The sequence below is a fragment of the Bemisia tabaci genome, chromosome 4 (genome assembly GCF_918797505.1).
Source record: "Bemisia tabaci chromosome 4, PGI_BMITA_v3".
Classification (NCBI taxonomy): domain Eukaryota; kingdom Metazoa; phylum Arthropoda; class Insecta; order Hemiptera; family Aleyrodidae; genus Bemisia; species Bemisia tabaci.
Window position 1 is genome coordinate 552,420 of NC_092796.1, and position 9,780 is coordinate 562,199.

Sequence of the window (9,780 nt, forward strand, 5' to 3'; positions counted from 1 at the left end):
AGCCGGCTGTAGGTCTATGGTATTTTGGACCACAGATTCTACTGCCAATTTTTACCAAGGAAAGTTGACACTACGTATACCATTATTGATCGGGGTATCTTTAAAATCGTCAGGTAGGAGTTTGACATAATTTCCTGCCATGCTCAGATCGTTTCCCAGCACAGAGCCACATATTTCTAAACAGATTGCATGGTGCACGTCTTGTCTACCTCTAATGTTGAAGGCGAAATTTCATGGCACACAATCTTCAAACCTTCTCTGTGTCAATCATTCTGTCGCCTTCACGAGTGCCATTCGAAAACGCAGCCAGAGAGAAAACTCGACCCAAAAGTTTGATTTATACCGGAAATAAAACACAAAATGGACCGCGTTAAGCAGAAAGCAGCCAAGTCACAGCTGTAGCCAAATTTAATTGGGCAGTTTAATTTTTTACAAGAAAACGGTTGTGCAGATTTTTGTGCAAATTTCAGTGAATTTTCTGCATACATCCGAGTGCGAAGCAAATTCCTCAATATATTTAAAGGACTCCGCTCAAACGCTCTCTTGTAAAAAATTAAATCGGCCAGTTAAATCTTGGCAATAGCTAATGTGGCTTGGTTTCTTATTCCTACTTAAAGGGGTCCATATAACACAAGCCTCTGGTTAATTCTGAGGTTCCTCAGTCTTTTCATTGTTTTCTGCGCTAAATTCACTCCGAACTGGACTGGAATCTACACAAAAGTTGTATTTTTTTGTGTTTCACTTCATATAATATAATAGCCATAAGTAACATTTTTTTTGTGGCGGTGTCTTTAATCCCTACAAAAGATTGAGCTCGCTCATACTATATCTCCTTCGATCCCGAATCCCAATCCCTCAGAGGATGCGTTTAACCGACCGGCTAACACTGAATTCACTCGTAAGGTCGACACCCCGGCGCACCGTTTTCTGACATTACATTGGAGGCTTTTTCTTTCTTCATTTCTATTTTTTCGAAATCCTTCTTCTTACTCTCGATAATTGTTTTACAGTAAATTTTACAGTTATACATAAGTAACATAAGAACGCAAATATTTTTATCAGCGAGGAACATGGTGGTTCATTTCATCCGAATTAATCTGAAAAGTCAGGTCCTCTGGCAATTTGTTTATTTTCCAGTTGGTTTGTCGTTGGGAATACTCCGTTTGAGACGGAACGAAGGGTGATACGACCTCGGATCCCTGGCTGGATGTAAAATCGAAGCCCCCTATTCATCGGAGACGGAATTTCCCTGAGATGCCTGTGAGCTGTTTTAAGGAACACGACCCGGCTGACGTGACTGGTGTTCAATTTTGCCGAGACTGCGCCCCCCGCCCCCGCCCCCGACTTTCGATTCCCCGTTGTGAATATCCGTGGTGATACGTCTGCACCTTGTCGTCGGCCCGCCTCAACTTTTTCACGGCCCGCGGCCATCCTCCTGCCTTCCAACTTGTCAGAGCTCCCCCCTCCCCCCCTCCACCCCCGTCCCCCGCGCCCTCCCCCGGGAAAACGCGACGCTGCTTCCTTGCAAACATGACAGGTATTTGTACTTAATGCCTCCCAAAGAAAAGCGTATCGATTGAGGATCTGCAAAAACGCCTATCTCTCTTTGCAACGCTGTACACGACCCCTGGTATAATTTATTTTTACAATGGAAAAATGCTCTACTACTTTTTTATTATTATTTTTTATATATATAATTGAAAACTTCCCTCGTGTTATATTAACTAACTAACTATTTCTAAGTGACAATGTTCTGTCGAAGTTTCTAGCAAGTGTAATGGTTTGTTATTTTTTTATAAAATAAAATGGGAGAGGAGATTTGGAGACACTGCAAATGAGATACGGGTTTTTTTTTTCAGTTTTGACGTCGGTTATGTCACAGAATAATGTTTTCATGGCTGAACTGTGACGATGTCGAGCACAATCACTCAACCCTCGAAGCATCGTATAATTGGAAAACGTGGTTATGGAGTATGACAGTGTCTACGTTGGGCTTCCTTAAAAATAAAAATTAAAAATACTTCCTTAAGGGTGGATTCAGTTTAAATGTAGATAATAAAAATTACCAATGAGAAAACGGAGACAATTCCTCTTAGAATATGGAATATTTTTACTTCATATTTATTAATTTGTCTTCACTTTTAAAAATACCGTTCAACTATTTTTTTGCGTAAATATAAATTGCTCGGATCTTAAAAAGGATCTGTGCATTTAAAAAACGGATTTGCTTTAAAGTTCGACGAGTAAAAATAGCAAATAATAAGACGGAGACAGCCACTTATCTCTTCCAATACTTCACTGTCATGTTAACACTCAAAGCACTGGTACCTGCCACTATTGCGGCTTTGAAGCCGTCGCTTTTGCCTGTATCACGAATTGCAGGCGAACTTAGCACATTTTTCCCATTGAAGCAAAGACCTGTTGTTTCACGAATGATCGTTTAAAAGCTCGTTTCACATCAACATTTACATGCACAGCAACCGTAACGCTTTTTACGCACCGCGGCGCCTAACCGCTGGAGGTCCCTCTAATTTTCCGTTTTTAAAAGAGAAAAATTAAAATTTAAAACAAAGAAGGCGTGCCGTGACATTTCACTTGAGTTGTTGGTGCGCTCCTGGGAAAAATTGCGTCACGAAAGCGGAGACAGTGGAGAAGTAAAAATTAATTAATGAGTGACGAGCGATTCTTTTAAAGGGGGTGTCCCTGCAAGACGGCTCCCGCGCCGTCCCCTCGCATCGGGACATTTTTCGAAAGGGTGCACTGAGAAGGAAGGCCAGGAGACTATCGCGATAAGTCGGGGCGGAAAGGGAAAGGACCGGGACTCATTAAAATTGCAGTCATTTTTCAATTCAATGCAGCCTTGTGTCATCTGTCTTGTGCGCGGCGCGGCTCGGCGCGAAACAGTGACAGAGCGGTTTAATATTCCGGGAAAAATGAGAAAAGGAGCGAGTCATCCCCCGCTACGGGGGAGAGCTTCGAGTTTTTATGCTACGCTGATTTGCAAGTTTTTAAGGGGTCTTAAGATCCTGTCCTTAGTACTTCCCCGTGATCGCGCTTTTAAGTTCCCGCAATCTAACGTGAGGTCGAGTATAGTCAATGTAAGAGGAGGAAGGAGGGAGAAAGAAAGAAAATACAATGATAAACACTTTAGAGGCTCATACCTGTGCTATTCAATGCCAATTTTCAGTTTACTCAACTCATTATTTAACAATTTAAATCAGTGCATGCGAAACAGGCGGAAGTCAAATGAGTCATGAGCTCTGGCTTTCGTCGTCACTTAAGTCTACGGAGGCTCATGAGTGTTCGAACTTAGCACTTTTTGCAAGACAAAATGCTCGATTTATTTGGACATTAGTCATGCGCAAATTGTGATAGTCGCAATATTTAGTGCCCATGCGGCCATGCCAGACATTATTAACAACAGACGAATCAAGAGCTCATGAAATTCAGATGTTCCAACCATCCAACGTGTCTCGATTTAGTTAGATGCAAGTACCTGTCTTCAATGTATGTGGTCTTGAAGTAATATGAAAATTGTTTAAGACCTCTCAATCCTCTAATTTTGAGTGAAATCCAATGATGTTTAAGACAATTTCAAGAGAAAATGATGCTGATTGAGGTTTATGTCAATTTTAGATTGATTTAAAGTATTTGTTCAAAATGTATCGCAATATGAGAACAGCTAATGGTAAAGATTGTAGAAATATACCTTTTGCTTGTTTTTTCTCGTGGCTTTCTCCAATATAAGTGCACCAAAAGGATACTTGAGGAAAATTAGTAACCGATAACGGATGGTCTTTTTCGCTGATTTTAAAGTAATTTAATTGATAAGTTGATGAGATATGGCCATACATACAAATGATTATGTGTCAGATAAAAGCTTCGTTGTAACGACGATAGTTTTCTTGTCCTAACGAAAGTTTTCTTATGTGCCAACGAAAGTTTCTTTGTCTCGACGCAGGTTGATTCTAATTCTCATTAGGTACAGAAATATTTTCGTGGTGACAAAAGAAAGTCTCGTGATTCCATGAAAACTTTCGGCATTTCATTTGAATTTTACCCAACGCAATAAGCATTTTTCCCAGCACAGCAGAGGAAACGGTTCTCTTTGGCAATGAATCCCACTTAGTTGTGGGATTCTATGAGGAAGGGATGGCAAATCCGTAGGTTTTAGGCCCAAACAGTGATGTTTTCTAAAACCATTCCCGCCACCTCGCTCCGTCTTCCTAAGTTGCGAACAGGGAAGGGGGTGCAAATGGTCGTTCACCACTCCCCCCCCCCTCTCCTAATTTCACCAATAACCATAAACGCTAATCCGAAGTGTCACAAGCAAGCACGGAACACATTCATGGAATTCCAAGAAACACAAGAAAAGTTTTCGAGGCATGATGGAGGGTTTCAAAAGTTAACCATGTTTTCGCGCGGTGTATTCGATCTTTCCCACGGATTCTACGAAATCGGCTGGGCGGCAGAAAAAGAGGCATGCAATTCACCCGGAGTTTCCGGCGCTGTTTTGTCAACAGCTCATTTTCCTCGCGTGGGTGCGGTCGACGGGTCGGCATCAGGACCGCGAACGAAATTTAAATTAAAGTTCGTGATCGTGATGAACGCATTATTGCACGGAGCTAGGGTGTTGCACGCAGAAAAAGGGCGACGTTTAAAGGGAATGAGACCAAAACACAAAGTTTCTATGACGGTGAAAAATTTTACGGCAGTATTCACACCCCGATAATTTTGGCAGCTGGATTTGAGACTTGCGGTCCCGGCTTACGAAATTCGGCAGAACTGCCGAATCTTCGGTGGCATATGCAGACATTTTGGTAGTTCTGCCAAATTCCGGCAGCCGGGGACGAAAATCTCGGCTCCAGCTACCAAAATTCTCGGAGTGCGGATACTGCCGCAAATTTTTTTACTGTGTATGATTTTGACAAATCCCAAGGTAGACAAGGCTCCCTCTTTAAAATTTGCGAATTCCGCAATTTAATATTTTGGGTGTGCTGTACTCTTTTACTGTCAGATCATATCTTCCCTTGGAAGGACACATCCCCAAAGTTAAACTCTTGAGTTGATTTCGAAATTTGTAAAAGTTTATTTTTACTGATTTAAAAGAAATATGATAATTTTGACAACATTTGGAATATTCCTGGCATATTGTGGCCATATCATGAAATTTCGTTGTAAATGCCAGTCAGAGGTTTTTTTTATTCAACCACATTTCTGGCGAAATTAATCAAAACTCTGGCTGTTGTCATTATACACTTCTAGCTAGCGCCACAATCAGCAAGGAATCGCTGAAAAAAAAAAACACCGGCCGTGGAGGCAGTACTTACGAGCTATTATAGACAAACCGTTCGCGTTCCGGGCTCAAAGGCCGAAACTAGAATTGGAGCTGGAGGCTGGAGCAGTCAAAGCTACGGCTCCAACACCCGGAACTTTTGGCCTCTAAGCCCGGAACGAACGGTATATGTCTATTTGTAGCCCGTAGTTTTTTTTTCGTGATGAAGTTGAAATTACTATTAATTTTTTCCGTACAGCAAAAACACTCAAATTGAAACGAGTTTGACAAATAGCCAATGACTGCCTGGCTCCACATTCTCCACACAATGACGTCACGAGGACGACGAAAAAGATCCCCTTTTCGGGGGCCGATTCCAATTCTTCGGGCGGGAGTTGGTGGCGGACGGCGCGGATGAGAGGTAACTACCTGGCGTAATTAAAGGGAGTCGATGGAACGACGTCGGATGTGAATTTTCGTAACCACAATTTCATTGCCCAAAGATTTTAACGAGACCGCGTTGGTGCCAGCGGGGAGTGGAGGAGGGGGAGGGGCAGGTAAAAAGTGCATCGTTATCTCCTCCGCAAACTCTCTAAACTCGATTTAATGATGCCGACGAGCGGTGACTAAGCGTCCGCGGCGCCTCAATTCAAGCTATCGATAGTGGATTTTAAACTCGCGCCGCCGTGAGTTTCACCCGTACCTTATATGTATATACCCTCCGGGCTGATTGTTGAAATTGATAGACAAAGCCATAGACAAAGAAGACATGAAGAGTATGGAGCGATCCTATTGGTTGAAATGGGTGCTTCCTATACACTGAGGAAGAAAATGATGGACTAACTAAGGGGTCTCTTGTGAGTTGCCGTCAGTTAGCTATTCCCTACCTCTTGTGTCTACTGCAACCACCTGCTTCTACCAATTGGATTCCTCCATATCCCTTTTGTCTTCTTTGTCTATCGCTTTGTCCATCAATTTCAATAATCAGGCTGCTGGTGTTCCAACTCCACTGCGGGTACCATGCGCCTAAAAATTGGGCTTGACTCCTAAAAAGTAAAAGCTTAGTTTCAAACGTGGTGCCTTATAAATGATCTCCTTACATTCGATATTTCTTTGTTGTTTCTTTTGAACCCTCTATCTATTTTTGTTGTAACTCCTTTCTCTCCATTAAAAAGTATACAGTGCGTTTTACTAAAATCCCGTGCTAAAGAAATACCTCACATGAATATTCGAATGTTGCCAATTTTCCTCTGATTGAAATACGACATTGCTGATAAGGTTCTGCTGACTTCGGAATCAATATTTTATTAGAGTGAATAACGTGAGAACTCCAGATAATTTTTCACCTGAACAAAGGACTAATAAGTTTAATTTTCCGTAGAAGAAAACCAGCTAGAGCCGCATCCGTCGTAAAAGCACTTGTGAAAAGACGCGCCTGGAGAATTTATAATGTAGTTTTTTTTTTTTTTGTTTTTTTTTTTTTTTTTAAACTTCCATCGCGTTTTTTAAATGGGTTTACTTTTCTTTCTTTCCTTCATTCTAGAAAGAGCACTCTAGCACATTTTTAAGATGGAAGCCACTATGACCCCACTCTGCCAGAAGGAGGAGCACCCCCTTACCTCCATCCATGGAGATGATGAGTTGGGGTGGTAAATACGACAAAAGGGGTCCCAAAGTGTCTGAAGAGCGCTCCTTTTAGTACTAACAATTTTGACAGGGAAGTAACTGCCCCGGTTAGAGACCTATGGATGGCTAAAAATTAATTACCCCCGAAATCCTTGGCTGCGGAACGTGGCTTTGGCGTTGTCTTGTTTTCCGAGCACGTATACATGTGTTACCGTCCATTCTCGCCACTTTCAAGTGGCCCCTCGCCCACATTGTGTTTCCGCTCTCATTTATAGTTCACCCTCAACCCTCCATCCCCCGCCCTGCGAATTACAGAGCTTCCGAACTCTCTTCTCTACTGCAGAGGTGTACAATTTCACGAAATTGTATCCGGTGAAATTTTAAGAAAATCTTTGCAGTTTACGTCATATTCTTTTTGGTCACTAAGAATTATGAGCTATATCCTTACTTAGAAACCTGCTGCATTACTCAATGGATCAACCCATTCAAGCTAAAACGTAATTTGTGCTAGCAAGGCTAACGGCATTGCGGGCTTTGAAACTCGAGGGAAGCAGCATTTTACATAGAGGGAAAATAAAAGCTACGCACGTTTAAGTCCCTATTTTACCTTCAATTTTCGAGGTAGATCACATGAATATTCTGCGTGCAGCAATAATTATTTATGAAGCAGGGTCTTGTGTTGTGACAAACCTTACTTTACAAATGGTAATAATAATGTTAATGTTAATGTTGATGTTAACTAATGTAAAGATATCTTGATAGATAAGCAGGCGCGTGTTGTGCAGCTCATAGATTTCAGCATCCCTAACAGACACAATTTGTTGTCCAAGTACGAGAACAAAATATTTAAGTATGTACATGCCTCTCTGTGGAAATTAAGAGGATTTGGGACGAGGGCATTGTTCATATCAGACCGCTTATCATGTCACATTCAAATCTATCCTAGCTTATCATGTCGGTCACGGGGCTCATACCGGAGAGCCTGAATAAACATATAAAAGAGCTAAAACTCCCAGATCACCTTCTCCACGCCATGCGGAAGTTGGTCGTTCTTAGTACCTGCAGCATCATAGTATAAAATAACCTTTGTTCTTTTCTAGTTTCTCTTATTTTTCTTTTCAAGCTTTTAAATACATCTTCTAAAATTGTAATGATCAAGAGTTAGGCCAAGTAAAGGGCCCAAGATTTTAGTCTTTGACTCGTCTTGGGTTCCTCATACCGGAGGAAACACTGTGAGAAAAAAAATGAACAGATAAAAATAATGTTAGACCTAATAATTTCGATTTGAATACTGCTTTACCTAAATCTTTTGGCAATTTTTGATGGAAGGCGGGCGGGAAGCGCCGTTGCGGGATTGGGTCACGCAGCAGCTAGGAGGCGTAGCCTCGACCCATTATAATAAAGGAAGTCAATAACCACTAATATTTTCTTCTCCGTTTCGACGCTCATCCCTCACCCCCCCCCCCCCATTTTGAATATTCGGCCACGCGACGGGTCCTAAACAAAGTCGACCTAAAATACAGTGAATATTGCGGTGAATCTGTCAACAGTGCATCACTCCCGATACACAAGATTGCTTTGGCGCCCCACCCTGTGCGTCATTTTTGAGAATGACGCCATTTGTACAATATTAAAGTGGACGCGTGAAATGAATCAATGAGCAGCCTCCGGGCTTGAGCATACGTGGGGGGGGGGGGGGGGGAGAGGGCAGCCTCACCTGCAGAAAGGGCCGATCCTCACCGATTATACAGAAGGTCGGATGAAAAGCTCGGACCACCGCTATGATTCTTTCTTTGTTGCAGATACGTTTATGATGCTCTGGGTGACCGTTTTTTATGTGCGACTCCATATTGAGTTGGCCCATTTTTAGGAGCCCTTGGGCCTTGGCCCTGTTTGGTACCCAAGCAACAAGTCGTCACCTTCCGGCAAGTATTACAGGCGCCATGCGACGTTTGGAAATTTTCGCTGCCTTTTTTTTTTTTTTTTTTTTTTTTTTTTTTTTTTTACGCAGACATTTTTGGCTGAATCTGTTTGAAAATTTCACTGAATTTCATCGGCAGCACAAAACGTCGCATGACGCTTGTGATACTTTGGCCGGAAGGTGACGAAGTCAGTTTTGATACTTTAGGAGGTGTGCCCCTTCGCTGCTACGCAGCTGAGTCACGTCTCGCGCATTTTAAAGTAATATTTCAGAAATTCATAGAATCAGACCCGTCTAGAGGTTACCAGTCAATAGCCGAGAAAACAGAGGCATTCTATTTTAAAGACCCCGAATTAACAATCTAAGCAGGTAGTATAAAAATTAAATTCGGGAGCGATTGCCAATTTTCACCTAATGATGATTGATTGACACCTTGTTATGCAAAGAATTTGCCAGATGTGTGAGGACAAGGAATTTTCTCGGCAAGTTTACGCAACTTAAGTTAGAATTACTGGAGCAATTGCGAAGCGCTGGGTGCAGAGAGGGTATTTCTTGATTGCAATGTCTCAAGATCTCCGTTACTAACGTTTCATGCACTTGAAACCCGTTCATACCCGATAAAAATTTTAAATAATTTTCTTTATGATTTTACAATACTGAAAATTTAAAATTTCAGAAAATTCACTGCATAATTTCCTCTCCAAAATACATGAAATTCTGAGGCATCGCAACAAACATATGTCCTTCCCGCATCCAATGCCTCAATTGCTCAGAGCTTTGGTCATCAAAAAGTGGCCCTCCTGGTATATTTACTTAAACGATCATAAATTACATACATAAATAGATAGTTACCTGATAAGAGGAAGACAATATACCTATAGCCATGACGACACGAGCACAACCAATGGGCATTGAACTTGAGATGCATATCTCCCGCGAAGTGGAAATCATACAACTA

General features: G+C 41.8%; 1 long non-coding RNA gene across 1 annotated transcript in view; it reads right to left on the reverse strand.

Annotated features, from left to right (window-relative positions):
- LOC140224406 (uncharacterized) overlaps positions 1–9,779 on the reverse strand; it is a 32,834-nt gene extending 23,055 nt beyond the window's left edge. The window contains exon 1 of the long non-coding RNA XR_011899670.1: positions 9,675–9,779. This is a non-coding gene — a long non-coding RNA (uncharacterized lncRNA). The remainder of the gene's footprint in view (positions 1–9,674) is intronic.
- Position 9,780: the final 1 nt, after the last annotated feature.